Genomic DNA, 15,596 nt, shown 5'->3' on the forward strand with positions numbered 1-15,596 from the left:
AAATTTTGTTTAGAGAAACAAAAGGTAAATTTTAAATTTATAGTCCTAAATTCATGGAGCAATCCTTCCCCAGTCGACCGAAGAATGCAGTATGAGCCCACAGTGGTATAAACCTTTTAAGACAGGCATTTCAAACACCAGCAGATTTTTGTCACTTACCTGATGTAAGAGAGCAATCTCTGTGTTGAACAATAGGAAATAATGAATAGCAGAATTTGATTGAGGCTTATTTTTCCTAGTTCACTAAAACTTGACACAGGACAAATAATGTTAACTTTTGAAAGGGAAGAAGCAACTGGTTTTGAGCACTAACAGTTATTGAAACTGTACTGTTAGCAGCCCCCCTATTAAGAAATTTACATGGCTTTTCACAATAACTGGCAAGATGTGCCCTCTGGTCATGCCTAAACGGAAGAGAAGTGGCCACTCCAGGTGCCTGAGTACCTGCAAGTTACACGGAGAAAGCGGGTGACATTTCTGCTCAAGTAGAGTCAAAATAGAGTCTGCCTCATGTCTCTTCCTATGTTGACTGGAAGGGAAAAGGTATATTGGAAGGCTATTGCCCTCAATAATAGCAACAGACAAAGGCTGAAGTTAGAGACACTGGCCCAGAGAAGACTTATCATTCATCACAATGTTAAGCCTTTTTCCTGACTGGTAGCAGTTACAACATCTAAAAAGTTTGCAACATTCACCATTCCCAGTTCCACCTTCCTTGTGCTTTTGTTTTGTGGTGTGTGTGTGTGTGTGTGTTACATGTTGCTGTTGCATACATATAGGTAGGTGTTCAGGTGCATGTGCCCATGTGTGTGGAGGGTATGATGCTTGATGTTGTCATCCATTATCTCTGTCTTATTCTTTTAAGAGGGAGTCTCTCACTGATGAAAGCTTGTGGTTTTGAATAGATTGGCCACTGAGTGAGTACTTGGGACCCACCTGTCTTCATGCCTCAGTACTAGGATTATAGGCATAGAGGAGCCCTAAATTTCACATGGATGATGAGGATTTGAACTCAGATCTTCACACCTGTTCAGCAAGCTCTGTTACCTACATCGCCATCTCCTCTGCACCCTTAGAGTGATATTATTTACAAACCTTGACTCTACCAGAGTCATATTACGTAGATATGAAGATTTTTCTATACAACTATCTACTGTTCTCTTCAGTCTATTTTCTCACTACCATGCTTCTTTCTCTCCTCAGCTGTCTTTCTGATATTTCCTTTTGGAATATATATATTAGGGAAAGGAAAGCAGGGAAATTGAAGAGGGAAAGAGAAAAGTAATGGTAGAGCAAGCATGTTTTAGCTGTGCATTTTATAACCAGATCCTGTGAACGCACACCACTTCTTAGACCTTTGCTGCAGCTCTTAACATGTTATGTCCTTAGATAAAGTCCTTTGAAACCATATATATGTATGAGGATGACTTTGTGCATGTGAGCATGTGTGTGCACACATGTGCCTGAGTGCATGTACGTGCTTGCTTGTAAAAGAGCTCTCATTTCTCCTCTCACTACGTGACTTACTACATGACCTTGGACCAGTAGCACACCACTGTGCTTTCACCTGTGCCATCAGACATTAAGAGAACCACATGAGTTTAAGCGTCTGAGCAAGGCTTCTGAGAAGGTGAGAACACACAGCAAGGAAGACTCACTCGAAAGTGGCTGGTGATCATGGAGCGCTCTGGTAGGGACATAGTTCCATTCCTTTCTCGGATCTTCAAATCTCACTCCTGATTTTGTGTTTCTCATCTGCCACGTTAGCAATGCCTCATTTATTTGATATATCAGAGACTAAGGTGTTCCACTAGAAATTAATGGATTTTTCAGCAAACCAAACCAGGGAAATTAATTCTTTAGCTTTCATCATTTTAAATGGAATATTTCCAAAACAGGAATTACTCATATCATGCCTCCTTAAATATGGTTTATTAAACACAGTTATGTTTCATGATGATTCAGTCACATCGTTGCTATAAACATCGGATGCCCACCCCATGTGGCTGCTAGAATTACCTCAGCTCTTTGCTCCTAATACCCTTTGCTCATTACCATATCATAGAATCAATGTTTTGCAATTTTTCTACCCAGATAACCCCAAGTTCCTTGATAGCATGTCCCATATGGACTATAAGCCTATGTTTCTAGACTGGTCCCCATAATATAGGGAAGCTTAATAAACACTGAATCTATAAAACCCAGTATTAATCTGGACCTATTCATGTCTTAGGAAAGGTAAGAAAACACACAAGCCAAAGACAGCAAATACCTTTGTTACATATTAGACAACTACAGGCAAAGTGAGCAAGTAAGCAAAGGCACCCGATGTCTGAAATATAGTGTAGAATTCCTACCACGCCCTCAAGGACCAACCCTGGCTCTGCACTTCCTACTCTTGGCACCTTCCACACATGCCACAAAAATTCCACAGCCAGCTCTGGTTCTGGTGCATACATCATCTTCTCCGTCTGCTTCCTCTGTGCCCTTCTTCAGTCTTATCTTGCCGGAGCTCTGTCATGTCATCTGGCTTCTTGGCTTCTACAGGAAAAAACTGACCTTTCACGTGCGTCACATTTAAGGAGAAGATTCCTTCCTTCCTGTTGGGGAATTAATTCATCAGAGCTCATCTATTGTCATCTCCGGGTCTTTTCTGCTTAAGTTCATGCAAAAGACTCAAAGCTCATGGTTTCTTTCATTCAAACGATATACACATAGTTTTTCCTTTTGTAACTGACATTGCTCCTGCTGTTTGAAAAACTGTGGGAAACTGTAGATATTCTGTATTCTATGAACTCAACGTGCTAGAAGTTATCTCACCATTATCCCAGTTGTGACAATCAGTGTGGGAATTCATAATCCCTCTTTCAGAGGAGCAGGGAGTGTGAAGGTCTGGGTTTATGACTCCCAAAGGATGATCCATAAGAACTACCTTTGCTCTCTTATTCTTCACCCAGATATGTTTAAATAAGAAACGTTGATGTCACTGGAGGCATAGCTTCAATTCCGCATAAAGTAGTTTTCTCTTCAATCATTTGCATGAACTATAAAAGGAAAAAGAGGGGAAATTTGTATCAAATCAATCCTTTATACCTATTTATGTCAAATCATAGCACAGTTTGGTGCTGCTCTTAAAGCATGTAATGTCTAGAGGCCCACGATGTTAGACAATGATACCCAGATATCAGATGACTGCTGATAGTTCAGCATCATAAAGATGCCCAGTCTATTAAGTAGTGTACCAGAGAGTCTTCTCTGGAATAAGTGTAGGACCATGGTTCCTGACCCCTAATTCAGTGCACAGAACTGAGAAACAAATGAAAAGAAGAGAAAGTTTCTGCGATATAAGAATGAAGGCTTTGTTATTGTCAGTTTGTCATTCTGTATAAGATACAAAATTTTATCTACGTTTTCTCATAACAAAGGAACAGAAGGAACGGAAAAGAGGAAATGTATGGAGTGAGAAAAGGCAATTGTGGGAAAAAATTTTGTCGTCCTGTATGACATTACTGATCGTACGGGAATATTAAGCACATGAGATGCAGTGAGTCTAGATTAAGAAAGAGGTTCTAGAGCTAGCATGTGTACCTGGGATGATGAAGACAGCATGAACCAGGGCATGCAAGGATCGCAATCACAATGAACATATTGCTCATATGCTGAAAGGGTAGCTTTGTCTTTGTTTACTTAAATGAAATATATTATCTAATTATCTAGAATTTTATCTGTATTTACTTCTGAAATATCTACTAGAAAATTTCAAATTGCATTATATGTGTGATTAACATTTGTGGATCAGTTAATAGTTTGAAGATTTGCATTTTTTATGTTTGTGAGAATTTCATGCATGGATACAATGAAAGATATTTACCTTCATTTTCTCCTCTAACTTACCCCATATCTCCAGCCACATATCCCTCTCTTAACTTCATGTGTTTGTATGTTATGACACACCAAATCCAGTTAGTATTTTCCATGTGCGTATGAATATGGAGCCCTCACTGGAGCTTGGAATCCTATCAGTGGCCACACTAACAGAAGAGAGATTCTCCCCACCCCACCCCCGAGGCAGGAATCAGCTACCAAAGCTACTCAGAGAGATTGGAAACTAGAAATGAACATCTACCCAGCTGTGCCAGAATTTTGGCAATCTTGATACTGTACAGGTCTTCTGCATATATATAACTGTTGTGAATTCATGTGCATACCAGATATGTCATATCCAGAAGACATTCACAGTAGTTCACCCCATCCTCTGGCTCTCACTGCCTTTCTATCTCTTCTTCTACAATATCCCACAGAAGCAGAGGGTAAGAAGAACACACACACATACACTTATTTCTATAAATATATATTTATTTTATATGTGTGTATATGTATATATAGAGATGTGTGTATGTATATATAGAGATGTGTGTATGTATATATAGAGGTGTGCATGCAAGTGTGTGTGTGTGCGTCCAATAAGTGGCACTCAGAGGTTGGTGGTACTGAGTAGCTGTCTAATTAGACTAAGACCCACTCAACAGGTGATAAATTGTGCCTGTTATTAAATACCTAGTAAGTTGCCTAGGGCTCATAGGTCCTAGAATAAAATCCACTTTTCAGACTAGCATAATTCTTAACTACATTCTAAATCTTATCCTTTTGTCCACAGATAAGTATAGCTAGCATCCTCGTCAACACTTTTCTCCTTATAGCAAACAAAGACCAACACAGAAAACTACAACTGGACACAATCAGAGATCAATGGACCATAAACAAGTAGATCATAACTCCTGCATCTGTGACTCAGGGAACATCATGGAGGAAGGGTTGGAAAGAATGTAAAAACTAGAATACCAGGAAGTTGGCTGTATAAGTTCTCTTCTAAGTTGACTGCAAAAACAATACCAAATGATGGCAATATCAATACTACTACTTCTTTAAGAATGTTCAATAGTCAAACAATATTTGAAGAGGCAGTATTATTAGAGTGACCCAAAGTGGAGCATCTCAGCAGTAGAGGAGCTCTTAAAAGAACAATGGTGAAAATTCCCACAAACTCTTCTAACCGAAACTTGTCTGGAGATTGGTGGTCACTCATAGATTAGTGCTCATTCATAAATTAGTGCCCACTCATAGATTAGAGTCCATTCATAGATTAGTGTTATTCATACCTAATGCAGCAATCCTTGGCACCACGCCCTCCATCCCAGAAATGTAGAGAATTTAGGAAAGTCCTTCATCTGCTCCACCTGCTGATGTGCATGTAGGTTTTCTATTAAAACCTCTGAGAACATGACAATAAGCAAACCCCTGTATGCTTTACACAGCAAGCTGTGCAGAGACTCCCTAAAAGAATTAATGACTATCCCACCTGCATCCACTCCTCCCATTTTAGAATCCTGAAAACCCTAGTGATGATGATGGTCTGCGGTAAACCCATCCCATGCTGCTCTGCAGGTATTTCAGTAGTCAACATGACCCTGTAGCTGATGTTTATGGCCCTGAAAGACATGGTGATTTAAATCACGGTGACTTCACAGATTCAGTGCTCCCTTAACAAGTAAATGATGATTCACTACTGACAAATTACATTCTCACTATATGACTTCATCTTTTATAAAACAAAAAGTACCTTTACTCACCTATTTTTAAGAATTTTGGAAGCAGATGTTCTCAGGTATGCTATATATTAAATTCACTTAGAGATCTTTAATTTTCATTCTCAGTTCATAGCACTCAGATTCTTATTTAACTGATTTTGGGTGTAACAACCAGGTCGTTGCAATTTTAAAACTTGCTAAAGAGCTCTGTGTTGTAGGCCACTTGAGATTATGAATCATAACCTTAATATTCAAAGTGTGACATCATGATGAGTAGGAGCAGTTAGTCTGGGAGGCAGGGTCTGGATGTTCATGTTAGTGCAAATTATTACTGAGTGCTCCAACACAGCCAGTCTAGAGCAGTGACATCCAATAGAAACATAATACAAATAAAGCATAATTCAGACTTATCCCATGGTCATGTAGCAAAGATTTATAAAAGATAAAAATAACTTAGTTATATAATTTATTTAACTCATTATAATCAGGATATTTTTTCAAAATGTAATATAAAATGATTAATGAATTTTTTGCAGTATTTTTTTAAATTCGGGTGTTGTTTACACTTGCAGACATCTCAGCCACCTTAGCCATGTTCTAGCATTTCAGACACCTGTGGCTGTGTGTACCAAGATACAGTCAGTGAAGACGCAAGTCTTACTAACCACTCTGTGCTAATACCAACCGTAGCTTTCACATAAACACTATGCTACAGTCAAAAGGAATCTATGCACTTTTAACACCTAAAAGGGAGAATTCTGAACTGGTTGTTACTAAAAAATATGATAGGGAACAGGGAGATGTCTCAGTCTGTAAAGGTGCTTTCTACCAAGTATAAAGACCTCAATTCCATCCACGGAATACACATAGTGGACAGAGATAATCAACTTGGCCACATTGTCCTCTGACCTCCACACGTGCCCATGATACGCACTCACTCCCATTCCTCCACACGAATAATGCATAAAAGCAAAAACAATTTAAGCAATAAAACAAAATTACTTGTGATATGGAACCTAGTTTTAATGTTACATAAATATATCAATAAAAATATTACCCCATGAATATGTATAATTTGATGTTTGTATTTTTTTAAAATTAAATTTAATTCTAAAACAAGAGCTTACCATCAACAATTAGTCTGAAGTTCAGTTTCTTGGGCTGTCAATGTGATCGGTGGCTAAGGTTATATATTGTTCTTGCAAAGAACCCAAGTTCAATTCACAGCACTCACCTCAGGCAGCTCACAACCGCTTCTAACTCTAGATCCAGGGGATACCTCTTATCTCAGGCATGTGCACATACACATAAAATATGTAATAGGGTTCACTTTCTGCTAGCCTCATTCTGCCCCACAGCTATCCTCAACATCTTCCTGTTTTAGATTTTAGTTACTTTTCAATTGCTATGATAAAATACCAGGACCATGAAGACTTAGAGAAGGAAAGATTTATTTGAGCTTATGGCTTAGAGGAAAAAGAGTTCTTCATCGTCTTGGCGAGGATGCACAGTGGCTGGAGCTGAGGATCGGGGCTTAAATTTTTAACCCAAGTATGAAGCACAGAGAATAAACTTGAAATGGCACCAATGTTTCAAACTTCAAAGTCCACCTCCAGACACTTCTTCCAACAAGTTCACACCTCCTATGCTTCCCCAAAGAGCACCACCAACTGATGACCAAGAATCTAAATACCAGAGACTATGGGGAGGGCATACTGATTTAAATCACTTCATGTTTTTGGTGTTTCGTTTTTGATTTCCTGTGAATCCAGACTGATTTTTCTAGCTGTCTGGAAAAAAAATTTTCCAGTCTTCACTCCAGATTACAGTGATTGACCTGTGGTCTAGATTTTATGGGATATACTCTCATTTATTGAAGAAGAGAGTAAAGATGCTGTCAGACAGTGGCTAGACACGGACATAAGCAGAAAGAAAAGACATGTGCCCATCTTGACAGCCAGGATGTTCCAGCCAGGAAGCACAGCTACTCATATGTCCCTGAGCAGGGGGAAGACCTTTTCTATAGAGAAAATGTTTCATCTGCTAAGGGTGCAACTTCCAGAAGTGATGGAGGAAGGGGATACCACCTAAGTAGCCGTATCAACTGAAACCACCCTGGCAGTCTGCAAGGTTAACAGATCTATTTCTCTTCACATCTAATGTACACCCTTTTTAATAAAAATAAAATGGAAGGCCTGGATTAAAAGGCAATTCTCTGGTAAGGAGTTACAGCCTTCCTAGGAATGCTGAACCAATCTGCATGACCACTCAGGAGCTCTTCATGGTTATATGTGCCCAACCACCCACACACCATTGTGATGCGACTAAGTGACAGATGCTTCATCTTAAACATTACTTAAAAGGAGACCAACCACACTCTGTTGATTGCTCCAAAACATAATGGATACCTAAAAGGAGATTTTAAAGGACTTTATTATTACCCTGAAATTAGTCAACCCATAATATCAGAGACAATGAATTCAAGATAAATGCCTTTTATAATTTAGCCTGCTTTCCATATGAGGAACAAAACTACATTCACATGTAATAGGGTGGGGATTGTGAAATTCTTGCCAAGATCATTCCTTGTTTGTTCCTCTTCTCTCTCCACATGATGACAGAGTCAGCCAAAAACCTGACATGTCTCAGACACGGTGATGCTTTGTCTAGATTTACACTGTCTGGTACTGTAGCCACTAGCCACATGCGGCTGTTTGAAATGTCTGCTCCAAATTGAAATGTGTTGTACATATAAAATACATACCAGATTTCAAGTCTTGGTAAATGTGTAAGTTTTCTATAGCTCCTGTAAAAAATTATTATATAATTTGTAATGTAAAATACTCCTGTGTTGTTTCACAGTTCTACAAGCCAGCAAAATTACCACTTCCTCTTCTTAGAGTCTCATAGGCCAACATAAAACATGCCACGGCTTCATCTTTTCCCAAAGGCTCTGGACATGGATCCACCACCCAGCTCATTCAGCTTGCTGGACTGAATTGCTTGGGAGCTGGAGTGGGAGTCTTTTATTTCTTTCCTGGTTGTTAGCTAGAAGTTTCTCAGCTCCTATGGCACCCTGTTTCCATCACATTGCCACCTCCGTCCTCAAAGCAGCAAGCACATATTGTAGCCTGAGCTTGACATGAGCTGTCTGACTTCTCCTTCCGTCATGTCTTCTGTTTCTAGTCAGAGAATATCCTCTAATGTTAAGAATCCTTGGTACAGCCTAGGGTAGTTTAGAGGAGGGTTATCGTGACTTCCTATAATCCTAGTATGTGAGAGGCAGAAGCAGTAAGGTCATTTTAAGTTTAAGGCTCACCAGGACTATAGGATTCCCTGCCTCAAAATCAAACACACAAACAAAAATTCATAAAGCCTCAGAGCTGCAGCTCAGTGGTAAAGCTCATGGCCTACATGGTGAGGCCCTGGGTTCAATTCCCATAGTCAGGAAACAACTGTAACACACATAACACACCTGAAAAGCTCCTTCAGCTGTCCTAGTAACATACTTAAAACCTCAGCATAAGGGAGGATGAGCAGAATGGTTGCCATGAGTTAAAGATCAGTCTGGACTACACAGTAGTTCCAGGGTATTCTGGGCAACTTAGTTAGACCCTGTCTCTAAATAATTTTCTTAATGTCTGGGGATAGAGGCCAGTATTTTCTTAGTATGTATAAGCAAATCATCAGCATGGAAAATAATAAAGACATACTAGGTATATGGATTGACCTCTGTGAAGATCTTTCATCATTAAACTATGAAAATAAAACAGTAATCTAGAGTGAAAAAAAAAGAAAGAAAACCTTGTGGAGAGCTGTTTCTCTACAGAGTGATTTGTACCAACTAAAATTCATTTTACCTTTGAACTTGTTCCACTGTTATGTTATTTGAAGATAGCAGAACATAGAATTTACTGCTAGTACCAGTGACAGAAGTAATCATATGTACATATCATCACAAAACTATATATATATACATGAAGATTATGCAAGGTTAGATATAGATAGAGAATTTATCTATACAACATGAATATGGATTAGTTTTAGATTCATATATATATTACATAAAAACATACCCCACAGACCCATGCTACATTATATTGTGTACATATGTATACACACACACACACACTTTTATTTCCTTTTCTCTAAACTATGATAAGTCTCTAAACAGGAGAGGGTAACAACAGCATAAAGTTATTTAAAGAGATATCTATGTCGAGGATAAGATATTGAATGATGTTCAATGAAATGTTACAGGCTTACTTTAAATCATTTGATTCATGCTCCAAATTCATTAAAGTGTAATTTTGGAATATATAATCTTATGGCGAATTAATGATATGTTCAGCAGTCACAAAGTGTTCGCATGCTTATGTCTGAATATGAGATTTTAAGCAATTCTTGAAATGTATGGATGCCACTATACTAGAATGATTTTGAATTATTTTCATCATGTATATAGATTTTCATTTCATATAAAAGCAATGGTTTTCCACAAGTTATGATACGTAACACTTTATTTTAGCTACCTGAATTATATTATACAAAACACTATTTTACTATTTAAGAAAGGATCTCATGTCATTAAACTGTAGTCTTTAACCTTAACTATGTCTGAAAATTCTTTTTCAGATGCAGTTATAGGCTCTAGGAATCAACACATGGATATCTTTAGGAGCTATTCTGATATCATACTGTGAAAATAAAAAAGGTTTCCTTGATCACTCATTGAGATTATATTGTAAGAATATAATGGTTTTGATAGGGATAGCTGACCCACGCTAATAAGAGCTCACAGACTCTGGACTGACAGTTGAGGATCCTGCATTAGACTGAACGAAGCCTTCTGAATGTGGGTGACAGCTATGTGCCTTATCCTTAGCACATAAACTGGCTTTTTGGAGTCCATTCCCTATGGAGGAACATCTTGCTCAGGTTTGATACAGGGGGAAGGGCTTGGCCCTTCCTCAAACTGGTATACCAGACGTTGTTGGTTCCCAAAGAGAAGCCTTACCCCCATCTGAAAACTGGATAGAAGTCATGAATTGAGCATAATTCTAAATTTTCTTTATGTACCTGTAAGATAATCAGTGTCTCCAATCAGCAGGAAGTAGCCTGGAAAACTACTCCCACATTCCAAAAAAATAGACTACGGATATCTACGGATATTTTCCTCTGTTTAGAATGTTGGTTTCAAGTTGTTATGGATAATGGTCAGGATAAAAGCTAAACAAGGATATTAGATTCAGAGTTCTTTTTTTTTTTTTTTTTTTTTTTTTTTTTTTTTTTTTTGGTTTTTCGAGACAGGGTTTCTCTGTGGTTTTGGAGCCTGTCCTGGAACTAGCTCTTGTAGACCAGGCTGGTCTTGAACTCACAGAGATCCGCCTGCCTCTGCCTCCCAAGTGCTGGGATTAAAGGCGTGCGCCACCACGGCCTGGCAATGGTTGTATTTTTATGAGTCAAAAGAGCATAATGGTCCCGGTTTACCAGACAAACATTCTAATTAACCAATGAATGTTTTAATTAACCGAGTGTCTTCATTTCTGTGCTTTATCTGGCTTTTATGGTCAAGCCAGAAAACATCAAATTTGTGACTTGTTTCAAAATGAAATTTTAAAAGTATTTTCTGTATGTACCACTTTTCGTGGAGTTTAGTTTTGTGTGAGTTGATAGTCTCCATCTTCCAACACTCAATGAACTAATGGGTCTGACTGGAGCTAGGCCTCAATTTCTTGGATGTACCAGGCTCCTAAACTAAGGGCTGATGCTCTAACAGTGGGACAAAGTCTGTGTCACTTTCCAAGCCCATCAACTACCTAGGGTAAGGACCCTCTGAAGAAAAGTTGGAGGTGCTGAGAAAGACAGCCTTCTGAAAGATTCTCTACTGTCAGTCATCACCCCGAAAGAATGATAGAATAAATGCATTTACCCATCCTCTATCTCTAATCTTCCTGATTCCAAAGAACGTGTATCAATAAAAAGATTACACATATAAACATTTAAAAGACAGTTTGCTAACTGGAAGGATTAATGACAAGATGAAACATTCTTCAAAAATCTACTGTCATGACTTTCTGGATTTTGTTGCTTCTCAGCACTTTTTCCCCCTCAAGACAAACAAAATAGCAACATTTGTACAGGGAAAAAAAAACTGTCTTTCTTCCTTTCTTGTTGCTTTTATTGTTTAGTGTTTCTTTTCGACTGTAATGTGGCATTGTGATTTTGAGATGGAAGTGAAATCCCTTGTCTTTCAAACATAAGAATGTGATTGTGTGCTATTGTTGCCAATGATGAGCTAAAGAGGTTAATGGATCACGGAGCTGGCAAACAGCCATCTCTCCTACTGTTCCTCCTATTACACAAGATACATGTGGCTGTGAATGCTGAGCTTATGATTTTGTCTGAGTAGATGGTAAATAACTTTATGGAGATTTAACTTTTTTTTTTCTTCTAGAACTCCACAGCTCTTTCCTTCGGGTTATTCTATTGCCTGGCAGCTTAAAAATATATTTTGATATCGGAGCCCATTACCTTTTGAGGTGATGGTAAAAATGGGTCCAGGGAAAGAGGTAAGGCTAACTTCTGAATGAAAATCCAAAAATACTGTGTTTAATGGATTGCAGCCGACCTTTCATTTCCAAACAGACAGAATTAACACAGTTTGATGGCTGTAATAGAAAGGGCAGATATGGGAGAAAGCACAAATCTTTTCAGTGTTGCTGCCAGTGATCCCCCTCATAGCACTAATTAAGTGAATCAGCCCTCCCTGCAGTCCCCAGATTGTTTCAACTTTGAATGCCACAACTGTCATTTAAAAACAAGCAAGCTCTCCTGAGCAATAACTTTCTGATGTTTTCCTAAATACTTGTACATTTGTGCAGTGAAAAGTATGCAAGAGACAGTTTATCTCTACAGAAAGAAACAGGAGGGATAAAGGATGGAAATGAGAAAACAAGTTTGACGTGTGTCCAGACAACCTGGGGAGGAGTGTGGTAACTTTATATGCGAGAAGGACCATTTTCTTCTAACTGTGATTAGGCAGGGATGCGTTTTGAGACCCAGAATTAAGATAAAAGCAGCACAAATCAGTTTTCAGGTGGGATCCCTTCCAGCCCTCAAAGACACTGGATACAGCCAATAGACTCATTCTCTGGTGTGATGTTCTGCTGAAAGCAAGGGATGGGACAGGGGGACTAAATGGGATAGATGAGCATGCCTCTGGATATCCAGACCTGCAAGAAGGCTGAGCCCTGGGATCCTTCCTCTTCCTAACTAGGCGATGATCGCCCCCTGTGATTCTGAAGGCACACAGCAGCCCAAAGCTCTGAGATTGCTGACACCACCAGCCCCTCCTAGCCGCCAGCACTCTCACCTGGCACGCTGAAGTCAACTGGCCTCTTTGGACACTTGCGTGCCCCCCGCCCCACCCCACTCCCGTTCACTCTTTAGGTCTAGCTCCCCACCACCACAGCAGAGAAAACTGTGTGTCTCAGCTTCTCAAGCACTGGGTCCCATCCATCTCTACGTTTCAGATCGGTGCCCTGCCCATCCCAGTCACCTCTGCAGGTTCTCACAGCTGTGACCTTAGATTATTCAGGAGCCTTGGCCACCCGTCTTGCAGCCACACTGTGATAGTCAACTAGCTTGCCATTCCGGGGTGGGACATTCAGTAAGTCAGCCTTATGTCCTCCACCTCCGGGTATAGCCTCCTTCAGCTACAACCCCTAGGGCCCGGCCCTCCCCGTGACGCTGGGGGCTCCAGTGAGTGCGCCCACCTCCTCGTTAAAGATACCTGCTCTCCTTTCCCCCACCCTTTTCCTCCTCCTTCCTTTTCTCTAGGTCTTTCCGCCGCCCAAGCGAGCACAGGAGCGGCCACTGGAGGAGGAGCAGAGGGAGGAGGGGAGCGCAAGGAGGCGAAGGGGCGGGGTGGGTGGGAAGAGAACCGAGAGGGTGTGGACTGGCAGCCACTCTGCAGCTGGTCGCCCGGGACTTGGTCCCTCCCGCGAGCCGAAGTGATGAAGGGGAAGATATCCTCTTAGACACACACAGGCGCGCGCATCCAGCTGGGCACGTCTCTGGGAGGTAGCAGCCTGCTGGAGCGCCTGAGACCGGGCGGCGGCCGTGACAGCGCGAGCGGCAGGGAGTCCGCTGTCCGCACAGCTTGGTACTGGCGGCAGGAGGACACAGGGAGGGAAAATCACAGCCGCCCTGACTGTTGCTCTTTTGAACGCATCCCGAGGGACGGGGTTTGCAGACATTGTCACCGCGGACGACAGAGGCTGTGCCCCTCGCGTGCGGGATCCGGTTCTGCATCCGTGTCTGTGCCGGGAGAAGAGGATGCGAACCTCCTCCCGCACAGCTCCTGCGGTCCCCTTAGCTACACGAACTCGGACTCTGGCGGCTGTCCCTGACGTGTCTGCGCCGCGGGAGCGCGCCCTGCCGCACCTGGCTCCAGTCTCCCAGGGAAGTGCGCGAAACGCGCCGTAAACTCCACTACTTCTCGCCCCCTCCGCTCGTCGCTCCCCGCCCCGGACCTCGGGGCTACCGCTGTCGCCGCCCCAGAGTGGGAGCCCGCCCTCCCCGCTCTCACGCGCGGATACAGCGCTGCTTGTCTGCTCTCCTTTCCACTCACTCGCAGCGGACACCTAGTCAGAGCATCCCAAACTACGGGACAACTACCACGGGACCGAGGAAATGGCTGGATAACCTAGCGCTACTGGTCTGGGCCACCCGCTTCCCAAGCTGCAGTCCGCTCAGAGCCTGTCGCCACTGGGGATGAAGGTGAGTGAGCAGGGCATGCTGCCCTCCTTGCCAGGGGGAGAGGGGAGAAGAATCTGCTGGGACCTTCTAGGTTTAGGGGAAGCGAGAAGGGAGGTCGCCTAGAGAAGGCATCCCTCTGGCCAAAACTCCTTGCTGGGTTTTGTTTTAATAGGTGCCTCCTGAGGAAGACTCTGAGCCAAACCCCCTTTCCTGAGGTTGGGATTAAACTAATGGGACAAGGGAAACAGCGGAGCAATTGCTTGAGTGAATTTAGATAGTCACTTGGCCTCCAAGCTTGTCTTCCTGCGGGCTCACCCTCCTGTCTGTCTTCCCAGAGACCTACATGCAGCGCTTTCCTAGAGTCAGAGGGAGAACTCGTTTTCACTGATGATTGCTCATCTCAGTAGAGTTTGGGGGGTTCGTGCTTGGCCACTTCTGGGCTGATTGCATACTGCCATTTGAAGTATCTTGTGGGATGTACTGAGGAACAAGGAAAAGGTAGACAGCGCAGGCATAAGTTGCCTTGGTGGAAGGTCTCTTTGGAGAACCCCACCACTCCTAGCTTCATTTCCCATTCCCTCAAGCCTCACTCAGTGCAGTCCTTCCCTCTCACATCCAGCATCTCTCTCTCTCTCTCTCTCTCTCTCTCTCTCTCTCTCTCTCTCTCTGTCTCACACACACACACACACACACACACACACACACACGATGGGAGCAACGGAGAGGGTAATCAGTTATTATTACTAAGAAGTCTGCAGCCTCTGTGACCCACTGCAGCGCTGCCACCTGAACCCCACCTGCTGTGGATGACTTTACTCCAGTTTCAGGGCCACAGCAACTGAACCTCTAGCGCTCCTCCTGAGTCATTTCATCTTGGTGGACGCCTCTCTGTCTAGCAGGCTTCCCTCCTTGAGTGCCATGTACCCAAGAAAGCGACTGCTGGGATACTTGTGGCCCCCTTTCTTCTCTCTCTTGCTCTTTCCTCTCTCCTCTGTCTCGGTCTCTCTGTCTGTTCCTCTCCGTCTCTCTGCGTGTGCCTATTTGTCTCTTGCTGTCTCTCTGTTTGTCTCTGTTATTTCATGAAAAAGACTAGTCTCTTAAGGGGACCTTTAACGTTTTGAAAGTGCTTTATATCATATCACTTAGTGGATACATTTCATTGCCCCGTGACTCTCTTCTGATTTATGTCAGCTCAATCTGATAAACAGTATGCAAGGTGTGGAGTGGGCACAATATGGGTGGACA

General features: G+C 42.0%; 1 protein-coding gene across 2 annotated transcripts in view; it reads left to right on the forward strand.

Moving 5' to 3' along the window:
- The first annotated feature begins 13,788 nt into the window (after positions 1 to 13,788).
- The window catches only part of Hs3st5 (heparan sulfate-glucosamine 3-sulfotransferase 5), a 271,736-nt gene continuing 269,928 nt past the window's right edge, over positions 13,789 to 15,596 (forward strand). For both annotated transcript variants that reach the window (XM_057761929.1, XM_057761930.1), the window contains exon 1: positions 13,789 to 14,372. The gene's annotated coding sequence lies outside the window, so the exon portion shown is untranslated. The remainder of the gene's footprint in view (positions 14,373 to 15,596) is intronic.

This window comes from Chionomys nivalis, chromosome 2 (genome assembly GCF_950005125.1).
Source record: "Chionomys nivalis chromosome 2, mChiNiv1.1, whole genome shotgun sequence".
Taxonomy (NCBI): Eukaryota; Metazoa; Chordata; class Mammalia; order Rodentia; family Cricetidae; genus Chionomys; species Chionomys nivalis.